This window comes from Nuphar pumila, chromosome 9 (genome assembly GCF_984573655.1).
Source record: "Nuphar pumila chromosome 9, dmNupPumi1.hap1.1, whole genome shotgun sequence".
Classification (NCBI taxonomy): Eukaryota; Viridiplantae; Streptophyta; class Magnoliopsida; order Nymphaeales; family Nymphaeaceae; genus Nuphar; species Nuphar pumila.
The window spans coordinates 14,030,266-14,050,951 of record NC_143257.1 but is presented as its reverse complement, the minus strand read 5'-3'; positions in this window follow the sequence as shown (position 1 = coordinate 14,050,951).

The window sequence follows — 20,686 nt, the reverse complement described above, 5'->3', positions numbered from 1 at the left end:
TCCCCTAGGCTGGGCATGGGGCCTTGTATTTATAGAGATTTTTGGAAAATTTTAAAATTCAAAGAAGCTTAATCTGAGCCCTCCATGTGGCGCCATCTCAGAGGGTGTTGTCTTGGAGTTTGAAATTCAAATTCTGCTTTATTCTGGAAGGAGGAGAGACTTCCATGTGGCACCACCTCAGGGTGGCTCCTACAATGACATGTGGCAAGAGGGAGGAAAAGGGACATGTGGCGCCATCTCACACAAAATAGAAAAGGTGAAGTTCAGGATTTGCACCACCTCAGACTGGAGTTTGAACATTTGAATTCTAGCTTTCTCTGAAGGAGGCAGAAAGTGACATGTGTCACTTGCTTTTTCTGAAGAAAGCAGAGAGAGACACGTGTCCCTTGCTTTTTCTGAGAAGAGCAGAGGGTGACATGTGTCACTTGCTTTTTCTGAGAAAAGCAGGGAGTGACATGTGTCTTCTACTTTTTTCTAAAGGAAGCTGGAGATGACTTGTGTCATCTACTTTTCTGAGAAAAATAGGAGGGAGACATGTGTCCTCTGCTTTTTCTGAAAGGAGCAGAGATTGACACGTGTCGCTTGCTTTTCCTGAGGAAAGGAGAGAGTGACATGTGTCACCTGCAGGAGACATAATTCAAATGGTGCCACCTCAGTGGAGACAAGTTCTACTTTTTCTGAACAGGACAACACATGACACGTGGCATCTCATGGTGACCTTGGAATGACACTTGGCACAGGGTGAAGATGGTAGACATTGACACGCGGCATAAAATAAAGAGGATGACTAATGACATGTGGCGGCATCTTAAGGTGGTCCCACACTGACACGTGTCAAAGGGTGGCAGAAGAGAGAAGGTGACATGTGGCGCCAACTCTAGGTGAACCCTATCCTGACACATGGCAGGTAAATGGGAGGAGAGAGAAAGGACAAGTGGCACCAATCTAGGGGACAAGGTTTCTATTTTTTTGGGTTTTTCAAAGTTCAGGTTTTTCAAAAGGAAAGCTTATGTGACACCACCTCAATGTGGGTCCCACATTGCTTCTTTATTGAAATAAGGACAAAACCACAACTTCTTTTTGGAATTTTCATAAAATCTGGACTAATTGGTAAAACAGGAATTTTTGGAAAGAGTTGGCCCCTGTAGGGCAATTTTGTAAAAGGAAGATATTTGAAATTGTCAAAAGGGCAAAATCTGAGATAAGGTGGCTGAAATCCATATTAAAACTATCCAGATCATTTTCCTGAGGAAATATTTTAAAATTCAGAGCCCTGGGGGTAAAATGGGAAGAACTGATCATTTTGAAGACCCAGGGTTTTGAAATCAATTTTGAAAAGAGTTGAAATTCTAATCTGGATTGAAAATTTTGAAATCGAGAGTTCTGGACCTCGAAATGACATGCTGTGCAGTGCAGTGATATGAAATGCTCATGCAATGCTATACAATGTCATGTCTTATGCAATATAATCTTGAACCAAGACTTTGGAGATGTCTGTCTCCTGTCAGGAATAAATTTTTGAACATCTGAGTTAAAATTAGAGAAATTTTGAGAGTTTCAGATGAAATTTGGACTTTTGCAAAGTCCGGGCTCAGAAAATGACCATTTTGCCCTCCAGCGATTTCAGAGGCTGGATCTTGATGCTTGGTGGAAATGTTGGGGAGGTGAGTGAAAATTTGGGGTGTTTACACTTACCCAACTGATACCAGTAAAAAAAAAATGGTCATTCCCCAAACTACAAGGCCAATAACACTCACCACCGTTGACTGCACACAAGAAACTTGGCGGGAGTTTGCGTGAATTCCTTTTGCCAAGTGCATTCTGATATACCCACAATCTCTAACTACTCGGATCACGTGCCAACAATGGTGATGTGTTCGGAATGACATAAAACATATCTCTTTATGCAACTAAGTTACAAGTTACCTGTACTAAAAACAAAAAAGTCCAAGAACTTGAGGCACCTGGACTCGTTCGATCTTGGAGAGGTTGTGCTGAACGGCCGAAAGTTCAAAGTCGACCGACAGGAGGAGCAGGGTAAATGAGAGCGTCGAGAGGGAGAGCATGTGGTGCATAGGGAGAAGGTAAGAAAGGAGAGATAGAGAGAGAGTGGGGTCTGACAGTGTAAGCCTATCAGGATAAAGAGAGGGAGAGATAGGGAGAACAGGAGAGAGAGGGGGTTGGGCGATGGCAGCAAAGGCTGCCTCGTCCCGCTGGGATATAGAGAGAGGGGTCGGGCGGTGCGACCGAAAGGGAGAGGGGTCTTCGACGAGGTCTGGCAGCGGTGGTCATGGGTGCAGCGTGAGAGAGGGAGAGGGAACGAGAGAGGGTGCAACTTGAGGGGATGGAACGAGCCAGGGATTCCTTACGGTGGGATCTCCAGCAATATGGCACGGGTGGTGGGTCGGCCTAGGTATGTAGAGAGGGGGCAACGTGAGAGAGGGGTCGACAGAAGCTGCAAAATGTGTTTGTGTAGGGAGGGGACTAACGATGGTGGTGGCCAGAGAGAGGAGGGTCGGCGATAGATTGATGGTGGTGGTCGGCGATGTGGGGTCAGTTGTGGGTCGATGGTCAGCGATGGGGGCCGACTATGAGTTGATGGTGGTGGTCAGCAATGGGGGGCGGCTACGTTGCTGTGTTACGCTGTCCTCATCGCCAAGTAGTAGATGAGATTCATCGTCGATTCACAAGCTGCAAAAATTCATTGGTAACTTTGTTACTCGTGATTTTTTCACTTTTGTCTTTGCCTAAAGGTGGCAGTGGTTTCTTGGTTCAATTGCCTAACAGGGCCTATTCCATGTGTTGGTAGAGCAGGGGTCGCATGGACAGCACTGGTAGCAGTTGTTTAATGGGCACTATCCGAACATTAAGCATGGGCTCAGACAATTGGCATGAAAACCCAAGGCTTAGCCTGAGAGAACTTGGTTTAAAAAATATGTAAAATCGTATTGAAACCATCAACCAGGTCACCCATAAAGGATGTGCCTTTCTGGTTAGAGGCGACCATGATTTGTCTCAAATGGTTGAAAGCCCATGGGGTCAACCCTTGTTGCAAGATCGAAGCTGGGTTTTACCAACTAAAGCTCTTCCAATGTATGTTCGGGTGATGAGAGGCTTTCACTTCACCGAGCCAAATTAATATATATATATATATTACTAAATTTGATTTTATCATATACCTCATAATCGGAGTTCCCCAAAAAAGGAAAAAAAAAGGATCCTACTGAAATCCATTAAATGTGTGGGACTCGAAGTTTGTCATGGAATAGGCCTTGGATGTTGAGTAGAACCTATATAACAAGTTTAAGTTCAAGAACTTTCGGAAAAAAGAAAAAACCATCTTCGAACATGTACATGTTATATAGGTTCTACTTAACACTTGGTGTAATGAAAAAACCCAATCTATCTACTGGTGTCTTCATGAACCGTGTCGTATCAAGTTCAAAAACTACTATGGTTCTAGTGTTACTTTGTGGTATTGATTTCTTCTTTTTTTAAATACAACTTTTGACAAGGAGTTTTCTCGAAAATGCTATTGCATGAAAAAAGGGGGAATGTTGATAGCAAACGCATTCTTCTGGAAAGTCCGTTGTGTGTTTGACATCCAAAGAGACAGTTTACAACTCAAAAGTAAGACAGAGGTAGTATATGGTTGTTTAGAGGTTATACCTTGAACAATAAATGCAAAGAGAAGAGCAAAGCAAAGAGAGGAGAACGAGCGAAGCAAAAGAGCCATGGATGGATTGGATTGGATTAGATTGTGGTGCTATGGGAATTTGAACCTCAAACAACTTGTGTTTGGGTTCGGCTGGTTTAGCATAGAACCCAACTCAAGCTATAGCTCGGGCTCGGTCTTGTGTCTACCCTAGTCAAGCTGGAGTCCAATCCAAACAAGGTGAACATGAGCCAGCTCGTGTTAAAAGTTTTGCATTGGTTTTGTAGGTGGAAGACAAAGGGACTTGAACAGCAAAACCACTCTTACATGGCACACACTAACCAACGTCATGGTTTTTACACACTCTACATATTTTGGTTTCATGAGCTTAGGCATGGGTTTGACTCGTTTATGCTTAACAAGCAGCTCGTGGCTTACTCGCCATCTACACGACCTGATCATGGAGTCGGACGAAAAAAACTGAGCCGAGCTACGAGCTACTTGAGTTGTTTCCCAGCCCTGGATGCACGGACGATTAAAATAATAGGTAGGAACAGGATGGTGTTTTGTTTTTTTGAGGAAACTGTTAAGATGATGATGGCGCATGCCTCTACATGAAGCATATTATTCACGCTTGCGCATACATAAATTGAATGATATGATGTTATGGGATAAGAATGGTGCCTACCTTGTTCTTTTATCATATCCTTTGTCCTCAAGATTGGTCCCATGAGAAATGCATGATCGTTCACTAGAGAGCAGATCCAGTATTGATGGTGGGGTCTACCCCTCAAAGTAGTTGCCACGTGGCTTGAACTTGGGGCCCACTGTCCCCAAGGTAGCGGCCACATGTTCTACAGCTGGGAACCGCCCTTGCTTAGGAATTATGGCTTGACTCAGTGAGCCTAAAACTATTTGGCTGTACTGATCGCAAAAATTTAGGATGCTTAGGATCATGTGTTGTATGAGCCAGCTTTGTATCGTTTGGACCATATTGAACTCAAGCCAGAAACCCTGGGAAAATGCTCAAGAACTTATCCTAAAATTTTAGGAAAATTGTAAGACCCACCAAATTTCAGGTATTTTTCTTATATTTCTCTTATTTATAATTTATGTTTCAAAGATCCAGAATGAGAAGCTGATAGCACTAATTAAACCTAGAATGATTAATCAAAAAATAATTTAGGAAAAATATAACCATGTTGTTGAATTTGAAAAAATATAGCCTTGTATTAGAATTTTGGAAAAGCATAACCTTTTATATGAATTTTAGAAAAATATAACCTTGTATTTGAATTTTTAAAAGTATGACCTTGTAAATGATTTTTTCAAAAGTATAGCATTGTAATTTAATTTTAGAAAATATGAGATTCAATATGAAATTTTCATAAAGTAAGAATATTTGATGATGCATGAAATGCACATCATTTTCGTACAATATTCATGCATTTTCATGTGTTTTAGAGGTTTAGAACCCATGTTTTGATGAATTTAAATACATAGAGGTCTCAGTCTGAATTTCACTTGAATCAGAGTTAAAACAAAGAAAATATTGCATTTTTAGGGTTTTGGATCAGTTTTCGAGGTAGACTGGATCCAGTTTTGACCCAAGAGCTCAAATTTGGATCTTGAACTGGATCCAAACCTTAAATATCTCAAACCCATGTGACCCAAAGTATTTTTTCATAAATATTTTTCGAAAGCCACCTCTTTCTAATGCATTTTAGTAGTTAAGTGCAAATAACAAGTAGTTTAGGCATTTAAACTAAAATTATTTTTTATTTAGGTGGCTTTGTGAATTAGATAGAGTGTAGGGTATAAATAGTTTTAGAAAAATGGGGTCAACATTTTTGGAGTGTTTGGAGTTGACGCCCAACCTTTCTCTCTCCTCCTTTCTTCTTTTCCCCTCTTTCTCTCTCTTCTTCTCTCTCACACGCCCCTCCTTTGCGTGTCTTCTTCCTTTTGTTTCTTTTCTTTCTCCTTCACTCTTTGCTTGTGTTTTCCTTGTTGTTTGGATTGTGTTTTTGCAAGTGTTGCAGACCTAAGGAGGTTTTCCCCTTCGGTGTGCCGTCTACATTCACAGGGAGTGGCCGATCTTCTCTCCCATGCGGTCTTCTCCTTCTTCTCCTAACCCTCTTGAATGAACCTCCGGATGGGTGCAACATCGTAGAACCATCGTGCATACCTTCAAGGATGTGCTGGGCGTGACTTCAACCTCCAGACCGCTCTTCCTCCCCCCTCTTTCGTCGGACAACCCTTGAGGTATGTTCTCTCACCCCCTTCTTCTAGCGTAGATCGAGTCCACCCCTAGTTGAGTTAAGTAAATACCCAATTTCATTTTTTATTTCTCTGTTTTTTTTTTCAACCATGGTTACTATTGCAAACCACATTTTTATAGAGTTATAAGGCTGAGTTTAGTTAAAATAGAATATTAGTCATTTTGTTTTGTGGATTTTAGTAAACTATCAAAATCGGCTAGATGTGATCTAGCCAGTTTTGACGGCTTTTGAAGTCTTAAGTCTGAGTTTTTACAGTACAACAGGTTAAAAAATTGCTTTTGTAAGGTCTAAAATCAAGTTTTACTTTAGTTTAGAGTACTAAATTAGTTTGTGTATTGTGTTTAGTTATTTTTTGTGAAAATCGGCTAAGTATAACTTAGCCGATTTTGGTGTTGTAGATTTTTCTTAAGTCTGTCTTATGCTGCATATAACAATAGGTTAGTAAGTGTTTTAATAGTCTAGAGTCGATCACATCATTTGTGGTTTAAGGTACATAGAAAGTTAGTATTTGAGTTGTTTTAAATTTTGTTTATTTAAAATTCATTTTTTTAGTGTAGGTAAAATTGAGATTTGGAATTCAAGGGCTGTCGTCTTCTCCAATGAGGACGGCAGCCATTGATGGTCCAGCGAGATCTTAGATATTTTCAGAAGGTTTAAGTGTGTTTAGAAAGTTTGTTTGTGTTGTCTAGATTCATTGAATATTAGTTAGTCAATAGTTATTTTAATTAAAATTTTTAAAGTATTTTTTTTGGGTAGCTATTCACGATTTTTGTTTGTAGTCCAGTCCTACCCCTATATTCAAGTTAGACATTCTTTAGGTTAGTATAGTGTAATGTAGTTAGTTTAGTATAATTTTTAGATTTTTCAAATTTTGAATGAGGGTGCATTTTTGGTCTTTTATGCAAGTGGCAATTTTGGTAGAAAAAGAGGGATTCCAAATTTCGTGGGGTATTAACTTGGAAAGTTTGGGTCTTCCTTGAAGACCCAGCCTAGAGAAGATCTTATTCTGCATTTTTGGTAAGTCAATTTAGTTTTTGAATCTCTTGCCCAAATTTTCAATCAAAACGATTTTAAAAAGATTTCCTCTTAATTAGAGGAGTTTGAATTTAAGCTTTAGCCAAATCGTGTGGGCCCTCCAAGGCTGACGATTTTGGCTTTAGAAGGCAAGTGCCTCCCTAAGGAAATAGTGCATGGGTCCCACCTTAATTCCATTTAGCTTAAAAATTATGAATTTCCTCTTCTATTTAGGGCAAGTCAATTTGGATTTTTGAATTCCCATGTCATTGATTTAGGCAAGTAAACTTAGACGTTTTGCTTTATTCTAGCATTTCCATTTTCATTGCATTATAGTTTAGCAAGTCTTGACGTTGAATAGGGTTAGCATTGTATTTCTTGCATTTCATTTATTTAGTGTGTATTGACCTTGCCTTAGAAGTTCAAAATCGTGTAGGTGTCCATTTTGGTAAGTAGTTTATTCTTGGCATTGAGTCTTACTTGAATTAACTAGTTTGAATTCATAGCATATCTTTCTTATTTTAATTCCTTGTTTTAATTAGGGTTAGTGTAATTTAAGGTAAACAATTTAGGAAACCTTCAATTAATGTAGCCGATTTCCATTTATTAGATTTAATGCTTGCTTTTCTTTATATCATTAAAGTAAGGTTAGTATTTTAGTAGTTGGCATGTCTTAATGCTCTTTTGAACTTTTTAATCATTGATCAGTCATAGTGGGGTCCACTAGGAGGCGTGAATGCCAAAGTCAAACCCAAGTCAAACCAGCCCCCCTTGTAACCTAACTAGATAGATTTACCCAAGTTAGGTTTAAGTTAGTTTTTAACTTTATGTTAAAGTTAGTTTTTAATTCAATTTTTCTTTTTCGAGTAGAGTAGTTAGTTTACATTAAGTTGAGTATATTAGGTTAGCTAACTTAATTAATTTAGATATTCTAACTCATAATTGTGTTTTAGGTTAACGTAGTTTAGTAATTGCATGAATTTTAGAATTTTATTTTAGAATTAACTTGTGTTTCTTTTAAGTAACTTAGGTATTCATGTTAGATTTAATTCTTTAGTGTAATTAGCTTTATTTAATGTCATTAGCAGCATGTAGATCTGTAAAAGTTGGTTATTGCATGTTCCTAAAATAAATAGTGCATGAATTGAATTATTGAAAATGAATAGTACATTAAACTTTTGACCCAGAATTTATTGTATATTGCACTCATCATTTTATGTATATTTTTTTCTGAGTTTTTCTGAAAAAAATATTCTATTCTATTCATATGTGTGTTGTCTGTCAGTAGACCAAAAATCAGCTCATTTGGAGTTGATTTGGTTAGATTTTTAAGCATTTTTCAAAAATAGGTTTTTCGGGTTTTTAAATTTTGAGACAGGCGATTTCAAAAATTTTATCGAATTTGAAACGCTTATATCCAGAGCTTCAGGATGATTTTTTCAATTCTGTAAAGTTTGACAGATTTTTGAATGTGTTAGAAATAGAATAGAAGAAATTTCAATAATTTTGGACTTTTTTTGCCCCTCCAAACAGTCCGTTTTCAAAAACCTATTAGAATTCAATTTTGTATTACATTGAAGGCAAAACAATCATTTTGTTAATTAGTTAGTTTTCGATAGTTTTTCTTATTTTTTTGCATAATAATTAATGTATTTACAGTAGTTAGGTAAGTTAAATTTAACAGAATTGGTTAGTTCAATTAGGTATTGCATTTTAGTTCAATTTTATTTTAATTGTAATTTAGTTTTAGTAATTAATTTTAGAATTAGTTTTAGTATAGTTTTTAAATTAATTGTCATAATTTTGTTTACTAACTTATTGTTTTCTATGTTTTACGTTGATAAGTTGACTATAGGTTAAAAGAAATTTTGTCAAGCGCGAGAAAGTTTGAACTGTTCTGTTCTCATCGCAAAATTTTACTTTTGCAAGTCAAACTGACCTTTAAAAAAGATTTTGAAAATAACTCGCCTCCGTTTTAAAATGCGGGAAAATTCTGAGTAATGGGACTCGCCTGTCGATACGAGGTTCAACCGTTCCTGGTACCTTTACCAGGGGTAATTGAACCAAGGATCAAAATTGTGCTTAGCTTTGCTCAACTTATGTAAATCGTGTTCTATTTCCTAAATGCACAAAGAATCAGGCATGTGCTATGAATTTTCTGAAAATGCAGATTTGAAAACATGATGTCTGCTTTGAATATTTGAAATGCTTGGAAAATTCTTGGAAGATATGACTCTTTGAAAATCGCGAATCATGATTGGGAGAAAGTTTTTGAAGAAAATGAAAATCGATTTATGAAAAATCCAAGTGTTTTGTGAAAATCAATTTCTAAGAAATTTCAAATAACTTTGGGAAAACTTGATTTCTTTGAATTCAAACTTTGAAATTGAATATATAACTTGGAAAATCGAATTTTGAACTTTGAAAATACTTGAAATACCCTTTGAAAACTCAGAACTTTGAGAAAATCGATTTCTGGATAAGACTTAGAAAATTTTGAGAAAATCGATTTCTCTGAATTGGGATTGGGATTTGTAAATTGAATGAAATGAATGAATATGGATTTGAAAGTCATGATTTTGTGGAATTGAGAAAAACTTTTTGTATTTTTAAGAAATGCAGTGCATTTTGAAGTTAGCCTAAGAGTGTAGGCTGAATGTGGCTAATACGAAGATCACAAATATGGGTCTCATTCGTATTCTGACTATGGCCATAAATACGAATTCCACCGAGTTTGTCAACTTTCTAAGATCTTGTGCACGTGCCATTCGTGTAGACCATAGTGAATTCGTAAAAATATGCATATGAATGACAATCATAACAGTTATTTATCAAAGTTCAAACTATATGCAATGCTTCCTATTCTATGCAGGAATTGAAATTCTTATTCCAAAGATTACATTTAATTTACATCACTAATTGAATTTAAATACAGGAAAATAAAGTCTTCAATATCCCTGCAAAACTAGAAAAAAAACTTATTAGTGAAGATATGTCGACTTTTCTAGATTTATCCAGTAATATCTGGAAATTGTTGGATTTATCTAGACATATGCCTTTTTCCATGATTGCCTGATATAAACATAATGAAATATGAAATAAAATGGAAGAAATAATAAAGATAAACAACTTTAAAACTCGAATTTTTTGTGAAAAATGACAAAAATACCCCTAAAAACAAGACTATGGCCTTGAAATCAGGGTTTTCAGAAAGATATTTTGAAAAAATGAGGTTTTGGAATTCAAATGAAAATAAATCAAACATAAGATGATGTGGTATGATTAAAAATAAGAAAATTCAAGTTGGGATTTCGAAAATGAGGTCAAACGACCAAATTACCCCCGATAGCAAGACTATGGCCTTGAAATTAGGGTTTTTAGAAAATATTTTGGTAAAAACTTCGGGTTTAGGATTTAAATAAAATCAAATAACAACCAAATCGACCATGAAGTGTCCTAACATGATTTTAAACATGAATAAACCCTAAAAACATGAACTTATGCATAAAAACTAAAATTATCACAAAAACCATGATTTTGGTAGTGTTTCGAGATCCTGCGGGCACCCTGTTTTGCAATTTGGCTCATCAAAGCATCAGATGGGTTCCAAAATTCATAAAAATCGGCACTTGCACTTGTTATCACCTTAAAATTAAATTGGAATCATAAAAATATATTTTTGCTATTATTCTAATTCAAAAAGTGCCTTAAAACCCTAAAATATGCTATTTTTACCCGCAGTCACGTACCAGTTTCAGTGTCAGACCCAAATTAGGAGTCAATTCACTATGGAAATTCTTGAAATTTTACAAAGACAAAATAAACGAAAAAATGAAGAATCTTTTTTTATAGATCAGAAAAATCATATTCGGTTAGGGAGATATTGTTCCGACAATCTGGACTTAAATTTAACGAATATAAAAGTGATCAAAATAGGTATTTCCGGTTACAAATATAGGACAAAATATCAAACTTCATAAAAAATTACTAAGATTTTATCACTGAATAATAGACAGATAAATAATTAACTTCCCTTTTTACATATCATGAATCAAGTCTACGGTTAAGGATCTATGATCGATACAAGTTGAATTAGGGTTTTAACAAATCATAACGAGTTTTAAAACATGGATCTGAATATCTGACAGAGGAAAAATATCAAATAGTGCACAAAAATTATGAGAACTTCACAGTAAATAACTGACATTAACACGAAGCTACTGCATTTTATGGATCTCAAATTGAATATTGGATGAAAGAAATATCTCATCTACAAGTTACACTTGAATTAGAACAACGATTTTAATCAATAAAAATCCCGATTCGACTTTGTATTTTTTCCATAAGGTTCTTGAATCCCAAAACCTCTGATTTTTTTACAGAGACTTAATAACATATTCGTGTATCACATATAAAAAAATCAGAAATTTCTAACAAAGTTTTAAATATGAAATAACATAATTTTTACAGATCTAGAATCAAAACACATGAAAATCCAACAAAAACACTAAAAAAACATGATTTAACAATGAAAAACAATAAAAAATACCTAAACAGCAAAAAAAAAATTAATTTAATGTTGGAACACATGCAATGAACATTAATATGATAAAAAAATAAATAAAACACAGGGAATCCATGGCTGAAATTATTTTTAACTTTGAAAACATGGATTTAACCCATTTAACGGGTAAATCTCATGTTTTCTTGGTTAAGAATATGAAAAACGATAATGTAAACGATTTTAGTGGATTAGAATCTCAAAATACAGCACTAAACAAGATTAGATCATCTTCTTGGACCAAACTTGAGGTTCTTGGATGAGAATCCATGGTTAAAACCATGAAAGAGATGGTGCCAATGGTTAAATCCATGTTAAAACATAGAAAAACATTAAATAAAGCTAATTTTTTTTTTATGAAAACCTTACCTTGAGGTTGCTGCTGCAATGGAGGAAGGAGGAAGGGCTGGAGAGGAGAGAGAATCTCCAAGATTCACCAAGGGAAAGAGTGGGGGTCGACCCCCCCTCTTGGGCTCTTTAAATAAATTTTTAAAATTCCCTTTTTAGAAGGTTTCCTAATTAGTTTGGATAGACATGTGGGGGGCGATTTTCCCTTTTGGAATTTTGACTCAAATGGACTCTAACCTAACCTAGTTAAGCCCTAACTAGACTCCTAATTGACATAGAAAACTTCCAAATGTGGCACCACCTAGTGTGGGCCCACATTTGGGTTTTTAAAGCCTTTTGATTTAAAACTTTAAAAATCGTTAATTAAAAGCTTAATCAACATGGAATTTTGAAATAAACTTGGACTCTTCTAACCTCTAAACTGACTAGGACTATGACTAACTCTGACTTTATGAAATGTGGCACCACCTCGAGTGGGCCCCACTTGAATTTTCAAAAAGGATTTTAAAACTTGAAAATAAGAGGTTTTTCAAAAGAGATTCAAAAGTAAATTTAGATTTTGAAAGTTTTGAAATGACACGGAGTTCTGACTGAGTCAGGACTCCTCCAGATGTGGCTCCAACTGAGTGGGCCCCACATCAGAATTTTGAAAGTTTGAAATAAATACTAAAGATAGCTTAAAAAAAAGGTTAAAATCAATAAATGGAAACCACTTGCTTGGAAATAGAGTTCTAAGCAAACTGGAACTCTGGACCAGAGTCCTGAACCAATTAGGACTCTGAGGTTTTAGCTTTTAAAAGTCAAATGAAGGGGTTTTTGAAAAATTTTTATCAGAATTGGTAAAAACAAGTTGAAAAATACAGTCAGGGTTTGAGTCCTAACTCAACTGAGGCTTCGAAATAGAGTCCTGAATTAACGGGACTCTGTAAAATGACCTAATTTTTAACAAATAAATGAAAAGGATTGGAAATGGAAGTAAAAACGGCCTTCAAAACAAACTTCTGACTGGATTAGGACTCTGGGACAGAGTTCTGATCGGACTAAAACTCTAGATTTTTTTGGTAATTTCTGAAGAACAGATGAAAGAACTTGTGAAAATAGCGAAAACAATAATAAATATTGAAATCAAAACAGAGTCCTAATCTAACTAGGACTCTGGGGACAGAGTCCTGATTGAACCATGACTCTCAGATTTTTGGATTTTCTGAGAAACAATTAAGGAGATTTTGAAAAATAAGTGAAAAAGATAGAATTGAAGTTCAGTTCAGAGTTCTGATCTGATTAGGACTCTAAATAGGAGTCCTAATTTGACTAGGACTCTGAAATTTTTTGGTTTTCTAAGAAGTAAATGGTGAGATTTAAACAAAGCTTTTGAAAACCAGTGAAAATGAAGTGAGAAAACAAACTTTGGATAGAGTTCTAATTCGATCAGGACTCTGGGATAGAGTCTTGATTCTATCAGGACTCTGGGATAAAACCTCAGAATTTTAAAACTCCCTAATAAAGGTATAACAATTTTGATTCCTGAAGGGATAAATAGAAGGATTTTTGAAAAATTCTCTCAAAATTGAAATCAGGGTCAGAATCTTGATCCATCTAGGACTCTTCAAATAGAGTCCTAGTTCAACTAAAACTCTGAGTTTTTGACTTTTCTTTGAAAGATTTTGAAAGAATTGGTTAAAAACAGGTAAGAATAACGTTAAAAGATAGAGTCCTGATTCGATTAGGACTCTTAGAAAGAGTCCTAATTCGACTGGGACTCTAAAATTTTGGCCAAAATAAAGGATTTTGATAGGTTTTCTCAAAAATAGGTAAAAAGGGTAATAAAAATAGAGTTTTGATCCGACTAGGACTTTGAAAAAAGAGTCCTGATTCAACTGGGATTCTGGAAAAAGAGTCCTGATTGGACTGAGACTCTAAAATTTTGGCCAAAATTGACGAGGATGGGCACAAATATTACGACAACTGGTTTAAAATCAAAATGAAGTTTTAAAAAGATGCAAAAAGATGAAAATACAGAGTCCTGATCAGATTAGGACTCTAAAATTTTTGAGATTTTTGATAAATAAAGGGATCCATAAGTGACACTACCTAAATGGGCCTCATCTGAGAATTAAAATCAATTGAAATTGAGTTTAAAATGAATTCAAATTGTTTTATGAGGAAAACATTTCGAAATATAAGATCCTGGGGTTTGGCAAATGACAAAAATGTCGATTTAAAACCCAGGTTTTGAAATTGATTTCAAAAGAAAAGTTTTAAAAACTCGAATCTGGATCCAATATTTTGAAAATAGGAGTTCTGGATTTTGATAATGAGATACAATGACATGTAATGCAATGAAATGACATGTCAAATGCGTGCAGTGACCTGCAGTGACACATGAAATGTAAACACTAGACGAGGGTGAAAATTTGGGGTATTTTCAGATGCCCCTCTTTGCTACTAAGCTGGCTGAAGGCAGAGCTTAGTGGCAAAGAAAAACACACCAAATTTGGACTATAAAATGCCCCAGTTAGGAAAATCTGACCGAGTTTGAAGGAATAGGCTTGGATGATAGAAAATGGTAGATATGGAATGGAGAATAAAGAAGAAGATTCATTTTGTAGAAATGAAGTTTAGGCTTTGCCCTTAACCTGGATAGGACAAAAAATACCTTGTAGAAGAATGAGGCTCAGGCTTAACCCTTAATCTGAAAAAGGACGATACCTCGTGGAAAAATGAGACTCAGGCTTAACCCATAACCTGAAAGGGGACAATACCTTATAGAAAAATGAGGCTCAGGCTTAACCCTTAACCTGAAAGAGGACGATACCTCATGGAAAAATGAGGCTCAGGCTTAACCCTTAACTTGAAAGGGGACGATACCTCATGAAAAAATGATGCTCAAGCTTAACCCTTAACCTGAAAGGGGATGATACCTTATGAAAAAATGAGGCTAAGGCTTAACCCTTAACTTGAAAGGGGACGATAAACGAAATCCTCAGATGAAGAAACCATGATGGGACCTTCGAATTTTGCATAGTAAATTCAAGAGGGGTTTGCAAAAGGAAGAAAGAGGGTTCCCTAAAGCTTGAAAAGAGATTGATCTTGGACATCTCATTGCTAAGACTGAATGGCTTTTAAGACAGATGACCTTTTGTAGAAAATTTAGGTTTAACCCTTAACCTGAACAGGAACTGTCTATGGTGGGACAGTGGGGAGCACAGGGAAGTGTGCGAATCTGATAGCCCAGGCGCTCAGATCAAAACAAGAAGGGAAGGATCTTGGACAACTCATGTTATTTGATCCTAAAAGGGATAAAAACAACGCCTGGATGCATCAAATATATATCAAGCTCTCACTTCTTGTCAGGATAACTTGAAAAGATTGTCAATAAGATAAAAAATGTGATTGATTAAAAAATGATTGAAATGTAAGTATATTTATATAAAAAATATTCTCTCTTTTTTACCTGAAGTATTAACTCCAACTGGACTTAATTTCATAGAATTGAGATTCAAATTCAAAATGCTTGCAATTGACTTTCTTTTAAGGAGGCTATCAATTTCCTTGATATGAATAAAAAAGAAAGAATTCTCATTTGTGAAAGCAATTGGTGAAAGATTATTGATAAAAAAAATTACAAAATTAAAGAAGATTCTTGGCAGATTCGGCAATTTGATATCCTGGGATTCTTTTCTCAAAATGGTCTTTCTGCACTTTTTTGACAGAATTGAAGTTTTTTTTGGGCTTCTGGGGGATTTATTACATCATCCTTCATTTTGGAGATGTCCTGACTTCTCTCTCTCTCTCTCTCTCTCTCTCTTTTGGAAGGGTATGTCACAAACTCCTTCACCTTGGAGATGTTCTGATCCTTCTTTGCCTCAGGGATTATATTGGTGATATTGGCTCATTGGTTGGTGGTTTCTTGATGATAGCTGAAATTAAATATCTTTTAAGGTTTGTTGAGAGGTTCATCACATTCGCCTTCAACTCGGCAGTGATCTGAACTTTCCCTGGAAGGATCCGTCAGAAACTCCATCTTGGAGATGATCCAAATCTTCTTTGGTCCCGGGGATCTAACTCACATAATTCGTCTTCATCTTGACGATAATTGAGAGATCCCTTTTGCAGATATTTAATTGCAACTTTAACGATTAAGGAGATATAGAAATTAAATGGATTTTCTTTCCTATCTAGGATATTTTGTCTGCCTTGTCTTTACAAGAATGATCTTTAAAAATGTGCCATAGCTTCGATCAATATCAATCACTTATGGCTTTACGACAACATTGATTTTTCTTTGCTGGCCATATCGAGGATTTATTCTTTATCCCTTTGGTTGATCAATAGGAAGAATTCGGATTTGGAATCCTTTTTCGCAAAAGCTTCACTCTTTTGGAAGTAATATTGAAGGTAACTTAAGGTAATTTTTTTGTGTAATAAAAGTTTTTTAGAATTAACAACTATTTTTCATGACAAATCGACAAAATATTCTTGAAATCCTTGGTGAAAGAAATCGCTTGAGGTCTAAACGACACATCCGTGGCTAGATTCTCCTCTCCTTTCCCCAAAGGAGAGACTCAGGCTTGACCCTTACCTCAACGGGTAATAAAAAAATACTCCTCTCTTCCCTAAAGAGGAGGTGTTTGCAAAACAAACTTTCGAAGAGAAATAAAGTTTTTATCAAAACTCCTTATTTCTAGACTTCTCTTATGGAAAGGGGGCCACTAACAAAGGTTGGAAGGATATCATAGAGGAGCGAGTCCATCACACTCTCCCTGAAAAAAGGGTCCTTGATGACAGGGTGTCCTAACAAAAGACATTTAAGGTTACAAGGAGAACGAGCTTCCGTCAAAACTCTCTCTGGAAAAAGGGTTCCTTGTGTGACAATAAAGATTGTTTTGCAAACTATTTGTGAAGCACGAGTCCCTTCAAACTCTCCCTAGAAAAAGAGGTTCAACGAACAAACAATGAAGACATGCGAAAAGAGCAAGCTCCCTCGAACTCTCCCTGGAAAAAGGGTCCTTCGCAAGAGAAAAGATTGATAATTGGTTTTGAATTAATTGGCAGACGAATTCGACATAAAGGTCGAATCTTGAAAGACTATGATTGCAGGATACAACTCGAAGGTCAGACAAATATGATCGACTTTGATAGAATTTGATAACCCAAAGGTTTGCTTGGTAAAACGGATGACCAGAGGTCTGGCAAAATTGGTGACCCGAAGGTCAGATTAATAGCATGGAGTGACCCAAAGGTCTGATAAAGATTGTTTGGTTCGCAGATCTGAACATTAATATTGAGTCTGAACCTCAATGTGAGATTTATGTATGAAGACTGAATTTTGACAAAGTACCAGTACGAGCACTGGATTTTAAAAGATTGCCAGTACGAGCACTGAATTTTGAAAGATTGTCAGTACGGACACTGGGTTTTAAAAGGTTACCAGTACGAGCATTGGATTATAAAAGATTACCAATATGCGCATTGGGTTTTAAAAGATCGCCAGTACGAGCACTGGGTTTTAAAGGGCTACTAGTACGAGCACTGGATTTTTAAAAGATTACCAGTATGAGCACTAGGATTTAAAATATTACCAGTACAAGCACTGAATTTTAAAAGATTACCAGTACGAGCACTGGGTTTTAAAATATTACCAATACGAGCACTGAATTTTTGAAAGATTATAGATACAAGATTTGGTAAAGCAACTAAGACGAGGTTGGGATTTTATAAAATGACCAATTTGAAAATTGGATTTAACCAGACTGGTGTAAAATTGGGTTCGGTCGAAAGCTTCAAATCGGAATTCAAATCTTTAAGGGAAGACTAGATGAATTGGATTTTGAAAAAGAATTCGGGTCGAAACTCGGATCTTCTAGACCAATTGCTAAATTTGTAGGGAAGTTTGAGTAGGAGTTCAAACCTTTAAATGAAAGCTAAGTGAATTGGATTTGGAAGAAAATTTGAGTCAGAACTCGGATCTTCTAGACCAATTTTGAACTGGATTTGGAAGAAAATTCGAGTCGGAACTCGGATCTTGTTGACCAATTCTGGCATTTAAAGGAAAGAAAAGTTGATAAGTGTAAAGATGACATTTGGGACTAGTTCAACTAGTACGAGCATTAGATTTTAAAAGAGTACCAGTACGAGCATTAGATTTTTAAAAGATTACCAGTACAAGTACTGGATTTTAAAAAGGTTATTAGTTGATTGTTATGGGAGATTTTCAATTTTCACCCTCACGATGACTTGGACGACTGTCGGGGTCTCAGGATTCATCCCTTATACTGAATGAGAATGATGCAAATGCAAAATGGACGCAAGCAAATGAATGTAGATATTATGCAAATAAGCAAATGAAGAAAGATTTTATTTGATCCTGCCTGCATATGGGGTATTTTGAATAAAATAAAGAAAATGAGTTTTATAAAAAAAATGCCCCAGTGTATTCTGGGAGGAAAAAGAGTATTCTGATAAAAGAATAATTGATCCTTTATTGGAGAAAAATCATTGAGGAATACAGAGGATAGAATAGAAGTTTTCTAAGTGTAGAATTTCTTCAAATGTCGAGCATTGATAGGATTGGGTAATTCTACCCCGTCTGCATTAATCAGACGATATGAATTACGTGGTAATGCTTTTTTCACCACGTAGGGTCCCTCCCAGTTTGGTAACCATTTGCCACATGGGCGGTGCTTGAGATGAGTTGTTGATCTGAGGACCAAATCATTGACTCGGAATCTTCTTTCGATGACCGACTTGGCATATTGCCTTGCTATCCGCTGACGATAAGATTGAGCGTGCTCTGCTGCTTTGAGTCTTTTCTCATCGAGCAGATCCAGCTGTACCAATCTCTATTGCTGATACTAATCGAGTGGTAGCTTTAGAAGAGATGCAAATTTAAGAGCGAGTTTTTGAACATGAAGAGGTAACACCACCTCGGTCCCATAAATAAGTTCTGAAGGAGTTGCATTGGTCGGGGTTCGAATGGTGGTTCGATATGCCCAGAGTGCATCATAAATTTTCTTGTGCCAATCACGACCCGTCCCAACGGTTCTTTCCAAGATGCGGATCAAACTTTTATTTGTAGCTTCTGTCTGACCGTTCCCTTGAGGATAATAAGGAGCCAAAAAATGATGATGAATTCTGTATTTCGAATAAAAAAGATCTTCATTCTCTCATTCTTGAAATGAGTACCATTATCTGATACAATGTCGTGCGGTATACCGAAATGACAAAGAATATTCTTATGAATGAACGAGACTACATGTCGACCTTCCACTGCACACAAAGTGACGATTTTAACCAACTTGGTGAAATACTCTGTTGCGGCAAGGAAATATTTATGACCATTGGAAGCGGAAGGAGTGATGGGACCTACGACATCGAAGGCCCACATAGAGAATGACCATGGAGACATGACTGATTGCAAGTACGTAGCTGGCACATGAATGGAAGGTGCATGCACCTGACACTGAACGCACTCCTTTACAAAGCGATAGCAATCTTGCTGCATGGTTTTCCAATAATATCCTGCTCGAATGATCAACTTAACAAGGGTTTGGTAGCCAACATGACCACCGCAAATGCCTTCATGCGCTTCTCGCACAACTTCTTTGGCTTCTTCTTTATCTAAGCACCTGGAATACTCAGAACTGAACCCACGACGATAAAGAACATTGGCAAGAATAAAATAACGGACAGACATATGCTGAATCACTTTTTGCTCCATCTTTGACAATTCTGGTCGAAGCTCACCAGTTTCAATGAAGTTTTTAATATCTTGATACCAAGGCTTCTTCTGTTCCACCTGGTTAACTTGTATTATTAGAATGAAGGCGGGTTGGTGAAGTCTGCCGATTTCGAAAGAATGGCAGGATTCTCTGCTTCTGAAAGACATAATGGAGCCTAGGCTGGCCAAACTGTCAGCTATTTGATTAAACTCTCTCTTTGATATGGAAAAGCTGAAATTCATCAAAATTGTTGATGAGGGCTAGAACGATCTTTTGATAAAGAAGCAACTTTTGGTCTTTTATCTGCCATTCAACTTTGACTTGGCTGACGACGAGCAATGAATCATCAAAAGCGTGTACTCTCTTAACATTGAAGTCTTGCGGAATTCTCATACCTTGTATTAAAGCTTCATACTCAGCCATATTATGAGTGCACTGAAAATCAAGTTGCAGAGAGAAAGGGATCATCTCTTTCTCTGGTGTGATCAGCAAAATTTTAATTCCTATGTCGGCCATGTTCTTGGAACCGTCGAAAAATAGATTCCAAACTGGAGACTGCTGGATATTATGGATGCATTCATCAGGGAAATCATCCTCTGTCTTTACATCTTCTGTCAAAGGAAAATCAACCAACTGGTCAACGATAGCCTGGCCTTTAATTGACTGCTGAGAAACATATTCCAAGTCATACTGTATCAAAAGAACTTGCCACTTGGCAATCCATCCACTGAGAAATGGTTGTTCGAGAATGTACTTGAGAGGATTAAGTTTTGAGAGAATCTTGACTTCTGATGCTAACAAGTAATGTCTCAACTTCTAACACATCCAAACCAGTGCTAGACATGTCTTCTCTATCTGAGAGTACTTCTTTTCATAGTCAATAAAAGTCTTGCTTACATAGTAGATGGCGTGCTCAATTAGACTGTCTTCCTCGTATTGTGCCAAGAATCCACCACAAGCGGCTTGGTTAACTGAAACATACAGTAAAAGAGGTTTTCTCAATTTTGTAGGCTTCAGAACAGGTGGGTTAAGAAGATACTTCTTGATGCATTTGAACGATTGTTGACATTCTGGTCCCCATTCGAATTTTACTCTTTTTCTAAGTAGA